This window comes from Serinus canaria, chromosome 1, assembly GCF_022539315.1.
Source record: "Serinus canaria isolate serCan28SL12 chromosome 1, serCan2020, whole genome shotgun sequence".
NCBI lineage: Eukaryota > Metazoa > Chordata > Aves > Passeriformes > Fringillidae > Serinus > Serinus canaria.
Genome location: NC_066313.1, coordinates 62,269,247 through 62,288,926, shown reverse-complemented (window position 1 = coordinate 62,288,926; position 19,680 = coordinate 62,269,247).

The following is a 19,680-nucleotide window of genomic DNA, read 5'->3' as shown; positions in this document are numbered from 1 at the left end:
AAACCATATTTTGTTTTATGTATAAATAGCTGTAAAATAAGTGTTGGAGTATGTGCTCAGAAGTGACAGTGTAAGGATTCATGAATGTATGGTGTGAAGGGGTTTAGCATTTAAGGATGAGTGCTCTTCCTTTGTACTGAATATACTGAAACATTTAGGTTTTCCAGCAGTCATTACTATGAAAAATACTTGCAGTCTTGAAGGCATACACTAAATTTTGTATTTTTGATATACTATTTGCATTTCTCATTTTAATATGTGACTTAAGGTTAGACTTATACATAAACTTAAAAAGGCTTCATACACATGACTAATTTCAATAGCTGAATTAAGAAATCCATGCAGATGTATCCTTTTTCTCTGCTGCTTTAAATGAAAAGTTCAAGTAGAAAAATGATAATAACATCTTCACATTTTTGTAAATGTATTTGCATGCAGTTTTATCTGAAAATTAATTTTGCATTGTAGATACATCTTAGCTAGTACTGATGCATGGTGTTCAGTTGTCAGCATAATTGCATTTTAAGAAATATTGATGCATTAATGTATACAGATTGCATTCTAGGTAAACAAGAAAAAAGTTTAATTAAGCACCAAATATGTTTCGAAATAATACCTGCTTACTTTCAGATTTCATTTATAGATACAATAATTATATTTTTATTCATGCAGCAGTAATATGCTGTTCCATAGATTATACTGCAATACTGAAGCAAACGTAGACTGTAAGGCACATCTAATTTTTTCATACTGCTAATATCTAGGAAACCTAATGGCGCCAATGTTCTCTCTGGTTTTCACCAACTTTCTTTGTTTACTAGCCTTTCACTACCAACACAATTTCTCATTTTTAAGTCCAGAAAGGAATAATATATTGGGTTCAAAATGAGTCCAAAATGTAGATGACAAGTGTAACAGATATAATAGCAGAAAGAAGTTTTCAAGCTCAAAAAAGTAAAAATTTTCTTTCTGCAACTTTTGCTCGGTTCATCATGCACAAAATAATTTGTTAGCAATTAACTGAGCAATTTTTGATATCTGATTTAAAAAACATGGACAATGTAGTGCTATAGGGCTCTGCCATTAACATTTGTGATCTATCAAGATGCATTTTATAACTAAACGAAGGTATCACATATGACTATGCAGTTGTTTAGACATATATATGGACGGATAGATAGCTTGATAGATTGGTCAAAGATAGAGGGTGGGGAGTATTTGAATGTATGTACCTATGTCTTAATATCCCAATGCCCTCACAAACTCTACTGGTAAAAAAAAAAATTAAAAGAAAAAAAAAAGTACAAAGTGAAAAAACAAGAACGTGACATTTCATTAAAGTCACACTGCTAGATTCTAGGATCTATGCAATAGTACATCATGTGCATGTACTGGGCAGACAATATTTTTTCCCCGGTGTTTAGTCCAAAATGTTTTCTCAAAGACCAAGAGAAACTTCAAAAAGTGCTCAGGAAGGTTCTTCTTAAGCACTGTACTTAAATTCTTACTGTCAGCCAAAGACATTCTGAAGTTTCTCCCTACATTCCTTATTTAAAACTGAGATCTGACTAGATGTTTGGCAGCTGCAATAACAATATTTTCCATAAAGACCTGGAAAATTAAGAAGCATTTCATATTTACATAAATATATCTCTGCTTCACCCTCAGTAACAAAAACCACCACAGAAACCCCATGGAAAAGAAATTAAATAAAAACTGACACATTTCGTTTAATTCTTATTGATGACATTTCTCATTTTTGAGTTCTCCAGAAACAGTTTTGAACACATGAAAATCTTTCAGGCTTAAACTTTTTTAAGTGAGAAGCCATACCCAATCCATAATCTGTCTAATATCTATATTCTTTCTAATTCATGAGGTGTCATGGTTCAAGCCCAGCAAAAAATCAAGGCCCACCCAGCCACTTGCTCACTCCCCCACCAGTCAGATAAGGGAGAGTATCAGGAGGGAAAGAGGGAGAAAATTCCTGGATTAAGAGTGAGACAGTTTAATATGGCAAGCAAAATCCATGCACATAAGCAAAACAAAGCAATCCAAGGAAGTGCTTGTCTGCTTCCCATGGGCAGGTATGGGTTCAGCCATCTACAGGAGAGCAGGGTCCCATCACACCTAATGGTGACTTGGGAAGACAAAAAACCCAACTCCAAATATTCCATGCTTCCTCTTCTTTCCCTTTTTTATATATTGAGCATGACACCATCTGGTCTGGAATATCCCTTTGGTCAGTTTGGGTCAGCTGTCCTGGGTATGTCTCCTCCCAGCCTTCCGTGCATGCCCAATTTCCTTGTCAGAATGGCAGTGTGAAAAGTAGAAAAGACCTGGGCTCTGTGTAAGCCCTGCTCAGCAAGAACAAAAACATCTCTGTATTATCAAACCTGTGTTCAGCACAGACCTAAAACACAGCCCCCTACCAGCCGCCACTGGGTAGGAAATTACGTCCATCCCAGCCAAAACCAGCATATGAAACTATACAGAACTTCACATTTCACATGCACACTCTGTCCAGTTTCGCTAAATTCGGTTTTCTTTCCACGGTCACCTACTGTTTCTGAGTTTAGGTGGATAAAGTTGCAAAGATGAGCCTTCAAATAAAAGAATTGACATTATCAATTGGATTCAGTTTTTCCTGAATACAAAATACTATGTGAAAGCCATCAAGTTGGAATCTAAAGATAAGGATACACTTAATGTGGGTAAATACCACTATCCATATGTTTTGTTACCTTTGCCAAATTTCTACATCTATGGTTATTATCATTGTCACATAAAAACCATTGTAACTGTAAGCCAGATGTAAATTTCAACTATTTGATAGAAACTTACTCCAAATTTATTTTATTGGTACCGTTTGGGAAGACAGAGAAAGAATAAATGTAGAAGAAAATGCAAAGTATCTTTGATTGCAGGGGATTTTTTATATGTATACAGACATCATACAAAGAAACAGAAATGAGTTTAAAGAGGAGTTTTTGTAGCGTTTATTTTGGAGAATATTTTCTTCGAGGTTATTTTTATGTGTATGAATAGCTCATTTCACTGTTGAATCTGGGATAAATGAAATGCAAATGTTGCTTGTAGTGATATTTTTGATGTTGTTTTAAAGCAGGTGAGCAGTAATTACATTTCCATCTGTGCCATTTTTCTTTTCTGTGTACATACTGAACTTGCCTTACAAGTTGTTCCATCCTTTTAAGAAATATTGCTTAAAAGAAGTACCATTCAAATGGACTGATGGGGTAACAGATGGTTTTTACTCTTATCTGTAAAAAAAAAAAAAAAAATTCAACTACAGGCAAGTCAATTAGAGTGAAGTTTCCAGTAAGGTTTTCAAGGGTAAAACTTCAGATCCTTTAAAATCTGTTTACAGTTATCTAGGAGTGGTAGTCTGGATAATTTTATAAAACAATGTCTAGGTGTTCTGGGTCACCTCCACATTGTCAAATGCTTTGCTTCAAAGAGTAATTCCTGGCCTTCAAGGCCAAGTAAGACAGCATGACACACATCCATGCAGAAAGCCCCCTCCACAGGTGGCTGATTGTGTGCAATACACAATGGTACACAATGGCCAGAGACTTTATTTTGCATACATGGCCCAAAACTGTATATATTTGGGTTACAGAAACTGGAATAATATCTGATATGACATTGGGATTGAGTCTTCATTCACCAGAATTTCCACTGCCTAAAAGTGAGGATTTAAAGCACATGCCATGGTTTATACCAAAAATGTGGCACTGGAGTCACTGAACAAGGATAGGCTGGATTCAACCTACACAGGGACCCTCAGCCAATGTCATTCAGTTTATTGCAGACCTATCATTGGCCAGAGAGCTGGGTGGGGCTAAGACCTCAACCAATCAGATTTCTAATTGGAGCTCCTATAAAAGGAGCTGGTGGAATAAACTTGAGGGTGTTTTGTTGCCTGGAGGTTTGGGATCTATGTGTTGTTCCTTTCTCTGACTACTGACCCCACAAAATGCTTGGATACTAAATGTAATACAAAAAAGACATAAAAAGACATTTTTGAGTGCTTGCAAATATTATTATAGACAAGCTAAGATTAAATTGGAAGCCATGTAGTGTAATGCTTAAAGCTTACTGAGATCTGGAAGGAATTAAACATTAATTAAACATATTCTCCACAGAGGCTTTGTTTCAGGGAGAAATAGCTGGTTTAGATAAAATCAGTTTGGTTTTAGTACTTTTTCAATCATGTAAGGAAAATGGTTTACACTTTCAAACCAAATGCCCAGCCACTTGGGTGTAATACTAAAATTATCTTCTCCTCCTTTTCCAGTAAGAATCAGTTCCCAGAAGAGAATTCAATATTACTAAACTTCAGAGGAAAGAGCTAAAATACACTCTTAACTATGCTAACATTTTTCTGCCAGCTAATTTTCAGTCTTAATACAGATTTCCTAGATTACACTTCAGCGAAACCTCTGCTATTCAGAGATTTACACCAAAAAAAAGCCCTGTAGAAAACTTTTGTAGATGATTTAATTATTATTTATGAACATAAATAATTTTTTAATATTTTGATGTTGCAGAACCCAAGTTAAATGTTTCTTCTCATAATGTCTTCAGCAGTTTATCCAGAACTTTGTCTTCTAACTACAAGTAAATCAAAATTTTGTGTCACTCCAATAGGGTAGTTTTAAGGTCTTCATATGATATATAAAATTAAAAGGCACAAGCAATATCATAAAACATTAATAGTGAAAATATATACTGGCCAAGCACCACTGCTTTAAAAACTGCTTTGGCCTTTTCCACACTAAGTAGCAGCAATCTTCCTGTTAACATAGGCAAGACATTGTCTGCAGAATTACAGTTCTACAGTCAATTATATAAAGAGATGTATACTTAGATGTATACCAAGTTCAACAGATTTCCTAAGTTTACAGTATTGTCACTTCTTTTTCAATTTCTTTGAATTGTCCAAAAGCCTCCTTCCTGTTCATTGGGATACAGGACGCTCCAAGTCACCTTTTGTCAATACAGAATGAGATTTTTATTTAAACACCAAAAATAAAAAGATGCCAGAATCAGAGCACAGTAAAATACAATTAGTTGTGGTCACATACCAATAGATTTCTCACATGTCGCAAAGTTGATAATAAGAGATAGTCTTGTATGCTAAGACTTGCAAAATATGGATTTCAAATATTAAAAAGTGTTTTCTTTGACTACATAAATACTAGTTTTGTGGTTTAGCCTCAGGTGAGTCAGTTTAGCTACAGCTCAGTCCTACACTGTCACTTTCTTACTCCCTAAAGTGGAATGGGAAAGAGAATCAGAAGGTAACAGTGAGAAAACTCATAGGTTGAGACAAATCTAGTTTAATCCAGGTACAGCAAAAACTGTGTGCCCAGGCAAAGCAAAGCATGAAATTCAATCATAACTCCCATGAGCTGCTATCTCCAGGAAAGCAGGGCTTCATCACATGCAACAGTGACTTGGGAAAACAAACATCTTCACTCCAAATATTGTCCCACTTCCTTCTTCTTCCCCAGCTTTATATGCTGAGCATGATGCCATGTTCTGGTGGGGTCATCTGTCCCTTCTGTGTCCCTTCCCAAAGTCTTGTGCACCCCAGACTCCTTGCTGGTGGGGTCAGGTGAGAGGCAGAGAAACCATTGGCCCTGTGTAAACACAGCTCATCAATATCTAAAACATCCTTGCATTATCACAGTTTTCAGCAAATCTCCAAGACATATCCTCATACCAGCTACTATGAAGAAAACTAACTATTCCAGACAAAACCAGAAAAAATATAATATATTTCCACTGGCTAGATTCCATCAAAATTCGGGATTACTTATGTAGAAGCTTTCTCATGTACACCATTTTCCTAGTGGCAGTGGTAAAAAAATCAGTGTCCATGAGATACAGCCCAATTTGATGGCTTCTTCCTTTTCTTATGCAAAACTATAGCCACATTCTACATCAGAGTAAATAAATTAAGTAAACATACATATTTTCCTGGCATATCAAAATATTTCCAACCTATTTTCTTGTTATTTACACATTTTGTCTCAGTTAAAAAAAAAGATATTTTAACAAACAATGAAAATTTTCCCTCACTATAAAATACTGTGGAGTTATTAATAAGTTATTATTGGTTCCTAAAAACCAATAACTGCATGAGTAATATGTAGGTGTCATGTCAAGAAAAATACCTTCAAAAATTCTAAGAATTTGTTGAAAACAGCTACCATATTAGTAATATAGATATTAAAATCTCTGGTATTTTCAGTTCTATTCTTGAAGCCAACAATAAGAATACTAAATGTAACATAGAGCAGAAGGCCCATGTACAACATATACTATTCATCCTAGACATTTTTCCATGTCATTTTATGGAGATTTTAAGCCATATGTATCATTGGTTGGATTTGAATTCATCCCTCTATTTATTTATTGTGAAGATAAAAGAAATTAATTATATGCACATATGTCAAACTGATTCTTAAACATGCAATTAATTCCACATTAATCTGAAACCACAGGATTTTGAAAATTGTGGATTTTTTGTCACCTGCTTACAAATGTCAACGAAATGTAAAAAAGTGTTGGATGGTGCAATACAACTAGATTGAGGAGTTTTTTTCAAGTTCAATAAGCCTGGCCAAAGAGATTAATTGCTTTAGAAAGTATTTTCTGTGTGCTGATTATTATCTAATGTCCTGTTTTTTTTCAAAATAATATCTAAACAAAATTAACTTAATTGGGGAAAGAATAACTTAAGTTTGTGATATAGGAGTACAAACTTGCGTAAAGGGGAAGCTTTTCTGTGAACTTATACTAAACAATAACTGAAACTGAGAGGAGGTTTGCTGACAGCTATAAAATAATGCACACAGAGTCCAAAATCCTTAACTTAGGCACAGAATTAATTAATCTGAACTGCAGCATAATTTCCAGGTGACCTTGGGGTTTTTTCACACCTTTTCTGTCTGTTTAGATATTGCAAGAAAACATCTTTAATGAGTTGACAAAGCTAACATACAGACAAATATAGATTAGTATAATGTAGGATTTGGTGGTTTTTAGTCAGAAAGGACCATCTTATGGACTTTCCATATTTTATAGAAGAGTACCATTTTACAAGAGCCTGCTTACCGTGGAAAATACTCAAAGGTCATGCTAAATCACCAGAAATAATTTGCAAAGGATTGCCAGTTAAGATATTAATACAGTGGAAAGGTGCATGGAAAAAAAATCTGGTTTACTCTGCTATTTTCACAAGAATATTTTCACACTTGTCTGTCTCATCACAATAATTGTAACAGCAAAAAATGAGTTGATTCCTGGAATAAAATTCTCAGACTTGAAAAAAAGTTGCAAACCAGGATGCAGAGACCTGGGCTGGATTTGGCTTGTCACGTCCAAGAAAGGAGAAAACAGAACCCTATAAAATTTAAATTTAAGAATTGAAAATTGCCTCCACACATATTAAATCTATCACCATGTCTTCTAACCTACACAAAAGGTACCACTGGTTTTTTTTTTTTGTTGTTTTTTTTCCACAATAAATTATATACTTGGAAGACCATTATTAGATAAAACCACCTGCTTTCCTCTTCTAGATCAGGAAAACAATGATATTAACATACTGAAAAATTGTTTTTATATCATTTTTGTGGCTCATATTTCAGGTTTTGCTGGTTTGTCCACACAATTATCAAAATTAGAGGCAGCAAGCAAGCAAACAAGCACAAGCCCTTAGGGAAGTACTTCTATATCATTTTACAATCAACATTGCAGATAACACATTCCCTGAGAGCATTCCCCCTTCTAGTGAAATCTTCTTCCTTATTTCTTTTTTTTTTTTTTTTTTTGTACATGCTCTGCTGAAGATCCTTCCATCTTCCTGTTGTATTTCTCTTGACTGACATATTAATGAACATTTGCAATTTGGGTTTTTCTTTCCAAGTAGAAGACCATTCCCATTTTTTTACTCTTTGAATAATTTCAGATAATTTCTGCAAGATTATTTTGAGTTATAATGCTGCCCTTATAACACTCCGTTATTGACTTCCTATATTATCTTCCAGGATTTGCTAATTATGGTGCTACAGGGGTGAATTCTGTGAGAAGCTACTAGAAGATTTCTCCATGCCCAGCAGAGCCAGTGCCAGACAGCTTCAAGACAGACCAGCCACTGGCCAAGGCTGAGTCAGTCAGGAATGACAGCAGCACCTCTATAATTTAAGAAGAAAAAAGGTTTATTGCACAGAAGAAAATGCTGTCAGAGAAGTGCTGAGTGAGAACATGTGAGAGGATTATCTGTGCAGACACTAAGGTCAATGGAGAGAGAGGGGGAGGAAGTGGTCCCAGCACCAGGATGGAGATTCCTTGCAGCCCATGGTGCAGACTACAGTGAAGAAGCTGTGTTCCTGTAGCCCAAGGACATCAGTGAGGGTGCAGAGATCCACCTGCAGCCTGCAGAGGAGACCCAACCCAGAGCAGGTGGATACCTGGACAAGGGCTGTGAACCGATGGGAAACCTCTCCTGGAGTAGGCTTCCAGCAGGGACTTGAAGTCCTGTGGAGAGTGGAGCCCACGCTGGAGAAGGTTTCCTAGCAGCACTTGTGACCCCACGGGGAACCTGTTCTGGAACATGCCTGTCCTTGAAGGACTGCATCCTGTGTAATTGTGGCCCATGTTGGAAAATTTTGTGGAGAACCATTACTCATGGGATGGACTCACACTGGACTAATTTGTGGAGGATTGTGTCTCATGGGACAGACCCTGCTCTGGAACAGAGGGAAGATGCTTTTCCCTGAGCAGCAGCAGGAACAAGCTGTGATGAACTGACTGTAACTCTCATTCCTTGGGACCGTGTGCTGCTGGGGGAGAGGAAGCAGAGCTTGAGAAGAAGGTAGGGGTGGGGGTGAAGTGTTTTTGACATTTGTGTTACTTCTCATCATCCTGCTCTAATATTTTTAGTTATAAATTCAACTAATATCCCCAAGCTGTGTCTTTCACCCATGATGGTATTTGGTGAGTGATCTCTCCCTGTTCTTATCTCAACTCATGAATCTTTTACTATGTTTCCACTCTTCTGCTCACTTACGGAGGGGAATGATTGAGAAACTTTGGTGGGTTTCTGCAATCAGGGCAGGGTCAGCCCAATACATGATGCTAAGACAGATCATACCTTATCACTTACACCCAGGCAAGTTACTGTGGTCAAGGAGGAATGAGGCTGATTTACACGACCAAAGCAAAGACCTTTTGTGCTCATAAAACTGGAAGTGGGCCCAATTTCCACCAATATAACAACTCTCAGTCTTGACCACCTTCACCTCAAAAACTTACATCTGCAGTGACTATCACTTTAGGCATTAACACTATCAGCTTTGTGGCATTGCACACTCAGATAATTTGGAATGTACTTATTAAAGACTGGCTGCTTTGAATACCACCATGGATGCTCTTAATGAATATCTACTAAAGTTTGGTTTCAAATTTTAGAATTGAATTGATTTTTAAGTTTTCCACCTTACATGGATCTGTGATTCCTTAATTGTTGAAAAAATATCTGTATATATTCACACATGTAAGTGTACTTATTTATGCTCAGTTGTAAAATTCAACATTGCCTTTTGGTAAGCTGATACTTTTTTTTTTTCTAATCAGTTTACTACTCTCCACATACTAAAACTGACTGATTATTATTTTTGTAAAATACCTTATTTTTTTCTGCTTTGCAGAATAAAAGATTAGAGTTACAAATTCTAATCAACAACATCCAGACTTCTATCTATTCATTGGTATTTAAAATGCCCTTTAATGTTTCTGTGCTTTCTATCTCAAGCATGGGTTTTACAGCACCATTTGTTCCATATCTTTACTACATGTTATCATATTAAAAATGTTCTTAAATGCTACTGATTTCCCAGTAAATGAGAGAAGGTTTCAAAATCTTGACGGGCTTGCCTGTCAGGTATAATACATTTACAAGAAAAGGCAAATGTTATGGAAAAGTAATCTTCATAATAAGTTTTCAGCACTGAGTTTGTAAGAAGGTTTTCTTTGAGATGATCCTTGGAATATTTTACTACTTTACTTCCCCTGATACAATCTTTTTTTTAGAACTAAATTTATACCTCTTAAAGATACCTAAAGGTGTAAGAATTCCATTTGAGAAATTGTAATTTGGATGTAACAAAAGAGTCATACTTAAATCAGCTTTGTGTCATACTCTTATCATAACTTGCACCTCATTTCACTAGAAAGACCACATTGTATCTGGGATTCAGAAATGCTATGGCACTGCAGCATAAAATTTTGAGTAAAAGAGACAAAGCAGTTCTCACTTTTCCTAACATAATTAAACAATACTTCCAAAATTTTAAAAAATACCTTGAATTATCATATTCGTAGAACTAATTCATAATGAAACACTGTCTTTCCTAATAAGCTCTATTGCTGTACTAATTAGGAAAAGTGACAATAGATGACACAGAGCTATGTTTCCTTAGCAAAATTAAAAACATGCACATTTTGAAAAGTTAGATAGATAAGCCGTTATTTTTAGATAGGAAAAGTTAAAGGCTAAATGTAATGTGAACTTTACCAACTCTAAAATTTTGTTGTCTGAGAATAAGGAAATTATTACAACAATGATAATAGCACATCTTTTGCTCAGGTGCTTCTCTCGCTCCTTTTTTGTCTTTTATAGGTGTACATAAATGCTATTTTGTACTGATAAAATTCCAGGTATCAGAAATCGTAAAACTTGTAAGTTGTAAATATGTACAATTAACTCAACATACATTTCTCCTAAAAATACTACATAAAGTTAAATATATTGTGTTTTTTATTAAAACTAAACCATATTTTTATTTCAGTTTAGCCATACAATGCACAAGCATTCCCTTTTACAATAAATTAAACCAAAAAATATTAGAGGAGTAAACTCTTCATATTTACAGTCATTTGGTTCTCAGGACTGAGATAAATCTAAGTTAAGAAAAATCATCATAACCTTACAATATATTTCAATTTGGCTAATATGTCTTTCAGGAAAAAAATCTTCAAAATTATGTTATTGTTTTAAATATATATATTTGAACATCTACTTAGGTTTCTATCTGTTGGTGTTGGAATTCCGCAATATATTTAACAGTTTAAAATGTATACAATTTTTAACAAACACAAATAATAAATTCAAGGTTAGATTCAATATTAACAACTGGGGCATTTTCTGCATAGCAATGAAATTAAGTATATTGGTGCTTGGCAAATTGGAAGAAGATCAATGAAAAATTGTATTGTCTCTCTGCCAATATCTGGAATAAAGAGATAACTTTCAGCTTTATACCGTATTTCTTTACACTGCTAAGGAAATGTACCTGATCTCATGCATCTTCAACCAACAGGCCAGGTGTTTACCAGAATTGTCTCCTTTCTTTTTTAAAAGTCTTCACATACAATTATGATTTAATTGCAGAGAAAGCAATCTTGATTGTGAGTATAATTGCAAACAGCCCTTGAAGCTGCAATGTTGATGCACCTAGAGTACAACATAATTGAGAATGCCAAGGCAAGGGTAGGGCTAAGATGGGGTATTTTGCTACTTCTCCTCCAATTTCAGTGATGTTACTGCTTTTTTCAAAGCATGGTCTGCTGTGCCTTTCTTGGTGATTGAGAAATGCATAAGTGATGGTGTCTAATTTATTTATTTTTCTTTAGTAATACTGATATCAATATTTGAGCTATTCACTGCAGACTTCCTTCCTAACCAAAACATAAACAAGTGGGTTTTTTTAGTGATGTAATCCAAAACTATTTTAGACTTCTTACAGATGAGATGAATCATTAACTAAAAAATAGCTATTGCTTTCAACTGATTCTGGAGGAAGTATAAAGTAATTATCATCAAAAGCATCAAAATTCTGAAAGAGTAAGCTCTGACAAACTATCAGGTAATGAAAAAATCACTCATATAGTTTTATGATATAACTTTTCTTTTTAAGACAATGAATTTTTTCCTCTTTTGAGAACTACTGATATAAAATAACCCAAGCTATTTTCTCATAATCTCTGCTGTATTTGAACTCTTAGTATTTCATATATTTGATCATCTTGTTTGTAAACTCAATTCCTTAAACAATTAAATGCTTTAAAGAGACAATATTGATAAATCTTATGTTGAATTCAGTTGTACATAAAGTCCTTAAAAGATCCTAAAATATTTTCTTAATTTTCACTTTTCTTTTACATTTTCTCTTCTTTATGTATTCATTTATCTAGGTCTGTATCACTATCTCACATCATATAAAGACAGCAAATTCTTTTGCTGTTCAAGGGGGTTTTACGTCTCCTGCTCACCCATTTTCCTTTCCAAGGTATCTGGGGTAGTTTCCAAGCTGATTAGGTAAGTTCATACATATCCAAAACACAATGTACTATCCCCAGTCTTCAGTGAATAAGTAAACCTACAAAAGTATTTTTTTGCAGTAAAATTTTAATGAAATTTTATCACAGGGAAATTTTCAAAAGTGATAAAAAATTAAAAGTACATGTTTTTAACCAATACCCTCATTATTGTTGTATTTTATGCCTTCTTTTTCACTTTTATTTCTCACAGCCTAAACCAAGGCAAAAAGTTCAATGAGATATTAAAAAAAAATATTGTATTGTGAAGGCTGCAATGGTTCATAGGACTATATGAGGTCTTTCACCTCCAAGTCATAGGCTAGAACGCAGCAGAGGCTGATAAGGGACTGAAAGGTCACCATCTGGCAGCTGCTCTAAAGGCGCCGTACAAGTCACCAGCAGAAGTCAAATCCCAGTGGACAAGCATCTATAACACAGAAATCATCAAAACACCTGGTGTTCATTGGCAGCCTCTGATAACAGAATAAAGATTGACATGAAGATGCAGTTGCATTCTCACCTTTAGGTGCAGCCCCCAAGGACTAGAGTTGAGTTAGTATCAGTGGATAACTGACTGCAGATGTATCTGCTTGTGGCGATAAGAAAATCATTTCAATTTGTTTGGCTGTCACAAGCTAATATGCTTTTTAAAGTCTTTTCTAAAGGAATAATGACTTCCCCTTTAAAAAATAATTTTGTTGTTCTCTGCAAAAGGTAAACATTGGCAGTGGCACAAATTCTATGATCACAGTACTCCTTTCTTTCTTTTGTACTCAGGTAGATGCAGGGATGTATTTGAATGGAAATCTTTATAATTCAGTATTACATTGTGCTAATGCTAGTGTGTGAAATACGCTTCTAAAGGGACGATTCTTGAAGTATACTTGCAGGTTTGTCCTTGAACAGTTTTGTTTTTCTAGTAGTTGTTTTCTTAAATTCCTTCTTAATTTTGACTGACTTCTTCATTTCTGTTCCACATTTTCTCCACTGCTTCTTCTTCCACTGGTTATTTTTAAGACTAGGAGGGCTTACCTTCCTCCTTAATACTTAGATTGCTGGTGCAGCTTAAATAGATGGTTAAGGAACAGTCTGTTATTAATAAAAGGAAAGAAGAAAAGGACAGCCTCTGAAGAATTCCTGTAGACAGTAGTCCTTACACAATCTTCCGGCTTTCAGAAAAGCATGCTTCCTCAGAGGCTGTATTTTGAGTTTTTGAGAGAGAGAATAATTAAAGGCTCCATTTCTTGTGATATTTCCTGTGTACATATAAAATTAAGGCATTGTGAGATTACATATCAAGGTACTATGAACATGCATGAGAAATAGGAATTTGGTTTTTTCACACTTTATCCAAAGGCTTTTCATCAACTTCATGCAAGCATATTTTTTAATATGCAGTGTTATAAACTGAAATGCCTGAAAGAGGCTCCCTTTTTGCTCCATTTTTCCTTTTTATGCCCTATTCATTAAGGACAGTATAAAAAAGGTTTCACCATTTATTAGTGTATTAGGATGAATAAGCTAAAAGAAAAATCTATGAATTTAGAGACTTTTCATTACTTACATTTGCCATCTATCCTGGTTTTGGTATTTATCCTTGTGCTCTCAGCGCAGATTTTCAAGGCTAAAAATCTCTCTTTCTTCAGAAATTATTTCCATTGTACTGTCACAACCCTTTGATTTTTTTAAGTGTTGACATCTTCTGTTACCTGGTAACTTCTAATCAAGGTGAGGACATGGAAATAGCACTGAGACCAGTATCTCTTTTGGCATTTCATGTCCCATTTATTTAACACTAAGTGAAAATATGTTTCTCTGGATAGACGGTTTATTTTTCATTTCCTCTCACTTAAAATATATCATCACTACAAAAAGCTCTTTGAACCTAGAAAAATGTTAATTACAAGCAGATAACCTCTGACATACAACTTGACTAGAATAATACACATTTGCATGTGAACAGTTTTATTCCCAAAGGGTATGTTTCATGTCTTTGCTCACAGAGTCTGGCAGAATGTAATTTGCAGCTGGTCTGAACCATAAATCTATTCCTACTTAGGAACCATTTTCTTATTACTTAAAATTCTAATATATTCCATCTAATCTGTGTAACTTCTTATAATGTCTGGTTTTCCAAGACCACAGAGGTAAATGCTTGAGTGTAGTACAGCAGGAACAACCAGATATTTTGGAAATGGTTGAAAAATTTTATATCTGTATCTGAGCTTCAGCTCTAGCACAGATTTCTTCCGTGATTGGAAAATCACTTAAACTTTAAAGTATATTTTGATCCTAACATCCATTGATACCACCCAAGTGAATTAACATGTTAAAACCAGATAATTAAGAGTGTGAATGGTGACAATTTTTGTTAATGAAAAAAATTCTACTCAGGCATGTGTCAGGCTTTGATATTGGTATAGACTAGAAAAAACAGCCATAGTAATTAAAATAATTCTTGGGAATCAACACATTCAGGTGGCCCTTTTGGAAAATTTCCACAGTTTCATCACTAGTAATTAAAATTACAGATGTAGTAAGTCCTAGAAATATGTAATGGCTTAAAACATATAAAAAATATTTTCTATTTCAGCAGTTATATTCAGAGAAGTTGTCATGTAGGTACATTATAAAATCTTCATTCAGATAAAAATCTCAGACAAATTTTAATTCACAACCAAAACCACTGGACAAAACTATTACTTCCAATAATATTTACACTGTGCCTGTTGGAGAGATCATCACTACTACAAGTGATGGACAAAGTGAACACTCACAATGGAATCACAGAATATTCTGACTGGTAAAGGACCAACAAGGATCATCACTGTAGTGAATGGCCTGTACTTTGATCAAAACCACAACCTTGGCATTTTCAGCACTGTGCTGAGCTAATCTCAGGAGAATTCACACATAGCAGCTTCTTATTCAGGGATAGCAGCAGGTCGTGTCACTCCACCCAAAGGCTGAAGGATCACTCAGGGACATTAGGCAAAGACACACTCCCATTGGGTTTATGTGAGGGGATTCAGTGCCAGGAAGTCTCTGTGAGTACCATCCAAGTTCCCAGGGAAGGCTTCCCCTCCCATACCCACCATTCCCAGGGAAAGAATTTTAGTCACTGTTTAGTGGAGATAAAAAGCAGAGGTATCTTTTAAAAAGACCACTACTCAACAATTGTGCCAGATGTCTGCAGTAGAATTCCCAAAGCCATGTAGAAAACCTACATATTTTATGCTATCTTTACTAGACTAAAATTGAGACTCAATTTTTTTGTTTAGAAAAACCTGAAATGAACTTGAAACCAATGATTGATTTCATGACACTTTGGCATAGAACTTTTTCATCTCTCAGCTTACCACAGGTTGTTCTATTTAATTTTATTCCAGAAAACAAGAAAAAAAAAGTAAACAAAAAGTAAATGTTGTTAAAATATTTAAGTGTATTAAAATGCTAGCATGGAACATTCTCATTGGAATTCTCGGGAAATCAGTTCTGGAAAGCTCTCAGGAGGAAGATGCGCTTTTGTGCTATCATTCATTGTATTAATGGAATATATATAAAAAGATACTCTAACTGCAATAGAAATTAAACCCTTTTTCAACTTTGACTTTAATAGAAATTTATTCAAATTAAACTCACCACAAAAGCCATTTTATAGGACTACAAATTCTAAAATTTAATAAAATTAATAAAATTATTAAAATCCACTCATCAAGAAAGAAAATACATCCATAAAGGATCTAAACATACCCCCATCTCTAGTCATGAAATTTTTAAAGTTTATTTTAATAAAAATTGTTTTCATAATTTTTCTATTTTTCTATACCTCATTAAAAACCTAAAAAACTTTAAAAAGTTTCAGTCATACCTTTTTTTTGTCTTAGAATACATTGCTTTTTTTTTAATTACTAAGTTTGCATTATTTTTATTCACTAAAAAACATTGATGTACTAAGTACTGAAGTTTTAATTTTTAATGTTTTTAACAGTACTAAAAATCCCAATAAAAAAAGAAGAAATTGAAAATAATCTGCCAAAAAAGAAAAAAAAAGAGCTGAAACTTCTAATTAACATGAGTTGGTTTCACTGGCAAGTAAGGCAATAAGCTAGGGAATTTGTTAAGTCAATGATGATATTGTTCATTATAACTACAGCAGCTAGAAAAAAGCTGGCAGTTCATGAAGGCTTTGTCTAATTTAAATTTTCATATTTTCATTCTTCTTTAATTTTACTTTAATATGATGAGGTCTGGCATGCTCAAAACTTTCACACTATTCTGGAAACAGTCTGTAGGAGATATAAAACTAATGATCCAAACCAACAGGAGTATCTGTTAAATGAGAACATAAGTTGAGCCAAAATATAATATTACTACACTGTATGTATTATATGCTGAAAGAGTCAAGTTACTGGAAAGTACTGGCATAGATAGAAAGTATGGATTTTTTTTTTTTTTTAATGTTGGTCATCTGGCTAATTTATGGTAAACTTGATATGAAAAGGCCCATTTACTCTATCATATGGAAGTATTAAAAAGAGATACTAAGGAAGGTATTTAAACGCATCTGACTTAATAGAAGTCTTTTAAATTACTTTTAAACTTGTTTAGCTCATAGTGGTAGCCATGGAAAATCTTTTCTGCAGATACAGGGTGTAAGGAGGATATTGAAAAGAAGCTGTGGTTGAGGCATAAACTCTGAAAATTAGAAACAAGGGTGATTATGCAGCCTTGTCAAAAATAGGAATCCTGAGATGACCAATCCTGTGTTGGCCATGTGTGTTTAGAAGTCAGTGAGGACTAATACATTAACACATGGGTATTAACTCTCAGAAAGAGTGTAGCCTTGAGGAGTGAGAGAAAGCAAGAAGAGCTATCTGACAAGAGCTATCTACCCCACTGTAAAATCAGCACCTACCTTATGATGTATTGCATTTTTTCAAGTGGCCAACTGTCATAAACAGCAGTGGGAGGTTCCAAACTTCCTACAGGCTGTTAGGTTTTGGTCTGCTTGTATGGTAACACATAGTAAATGGGGGGAAATTATTATTATTATTATTATTATTATTATTATTATTATTATTATTATTATTATTATTATTATTATTATTATTATTATTATTGTTGTTGTTGTTGTTGTTGTTGTTGTTGTTGATATTAATGTCCTCTGCAGTTGCCTTGATTCCATAAAGCAACAGTTAATTATTCCTGTAGCAGTTTGCCTTTACTGATACAGAATTTCCTTCCTAAATCATAAAATGATAGAATAGTTTGGTTTTGAAGGGACTTTTGTCACCATCCACTCAGTAGAGGGTTCATTATAAATTCTCATCAGGCTGAACAAAGACATCAGTCCAGGAGTCAGGGAATTCCTATGCTCTTACTATATAATCACTTTAACTCCAGCAAACAGCTCACTGTTTAGTCTCCAGCTAACAAGCCCTTAATTTCTACAAAGCACTTCAACAAGTACCTGGTCCTCACAACACACCTCAGTGCAGAGTACAGGGTAGAATATGACAGCTGCCCTTTGCCAAGACAAAAATGAGAGAAATGAAAGTGAAAAAGGAGAAAGACAAGAAAGGATCACCAGTCCATAGGTCCTGTGTTGGTCCTGCATATAATTTTCCAGATCGTGGGTCAATGAAGAAAATGAGAGAGAGAGAAAAAAAGAGACAGGGAAAAAGGAGATGAGAGGGATTGACCCACATAATTATCTCACTATTGACAGGATTTAGCGTTGTTGGGTTTTTTGTTGGATTTTTTTGCTTGTTTTTCCCAGCTAATTTCTTAATATAGTAAAAACTCTCAGCAGAAAATACTCAGGTAAAATTTCTAATATGAAAGCTGGTTATTTATCCTTAACCTTAACTTCCAATCTTTTTACCATAAGAGTAACATTTCCTAACTTTTTTTTCTCCTTAAAAGAATTTATGTCTAAAAACCTCCTGGAAACATTGTCAGTTTTTTGTTTTCAAACACATTAGATTAATTTATCTTCAAAAACACACTTTTCTTACAATCTGTAATAGATTTGTAGATGAATCTGACCCAAATAGGATTGGATTTAAAAAGCAGCCTAGTTTTCTTTTTAAAATACCAGAAGACAGCCATCTCTGTGTTTTATCAGAACAGAGAAAAATGACTAGACCATAGTGACTCTCCAGAGAAAATTCAAATTTGCTGATTTGATTAGCATGGCAATAATATATAGATAACCATCTGCTTACTTAGATGAATTCAGGGAGCTTCACTCAGACCCATCTAATGAGATTGGAATGTAAGAATCTGTAAACTTTATATCAGAGAATAATCTGCTTCTGGGTTTCAGAAGCAGACAGTCAGGTTCCAATTCTAATGTCAAATAAGCAATACCCACCTACTAGATCAATGGTGACTATATACCTGCCTCTGAGTTGAAATTTAAATCTTTTGAAGCCAGCAATACTGCTGTATAAACCATGAAGCTGGCATTCTGTAAAACCTCCCAATGGCTGTCACACACTTTGTGCTAGAGTAAGGACTTCAAAATTTGGCTTGCTGCAAGCATGGAACAGACTATATGACAGCTCATAGTCATAGAAGCCAGAACAGAAATATCCTAGAAGCCAAGCATATTGCATTAGCAATGAGCAAATTCATAATGGCCAATTCTTTACAGAAGCAAATGCTAATAGACTTCGACTTTCTGGTACAAGTTTCAAAGGATGAAGTCACGCAAAAGCTTAATTCTGTAAATTTGTTAAACTGCAGAATGATAAATATATCTTAAATGGCTTCTTAATCACCAAGGAACTTAGATTCCTCAGACAATGTGAGCCAAGTAATTTTTCTAATGTCAATCAAAAAAAAAAAAAAAAGCCAACAAATCCAACAACCATCAAAAATACCCCCAAACCCTCTGACTCTATAATTCCATCTATAACACCAGCTATGCTCACTTCAGCACACGTAAACTGAATCACATTGTTGACAATATGTAAGATGAATCTAGTATCACAAGCCAGATAGTCTATTTTTTTCCTCTTTCTCGTATCTTCAGAAAGGAGAAAGAAGAAAAAATAAAAGTAAAAAATTTTCTGCAACAATATTTCATAAAGAAGATTGAGGTTATTTCTTGTCTCAACTTTTAGATTTCTTTTTCCCTACAATGCTAGTTTAGAGAAAGCATTTAGATTTTCCTGACCAACTGGGGAATCACATGCTTAAGACTTTTTGGAAGATGACACAAAAAAAAAAAAAAAGATTTACCAATAGAGGGCCCTG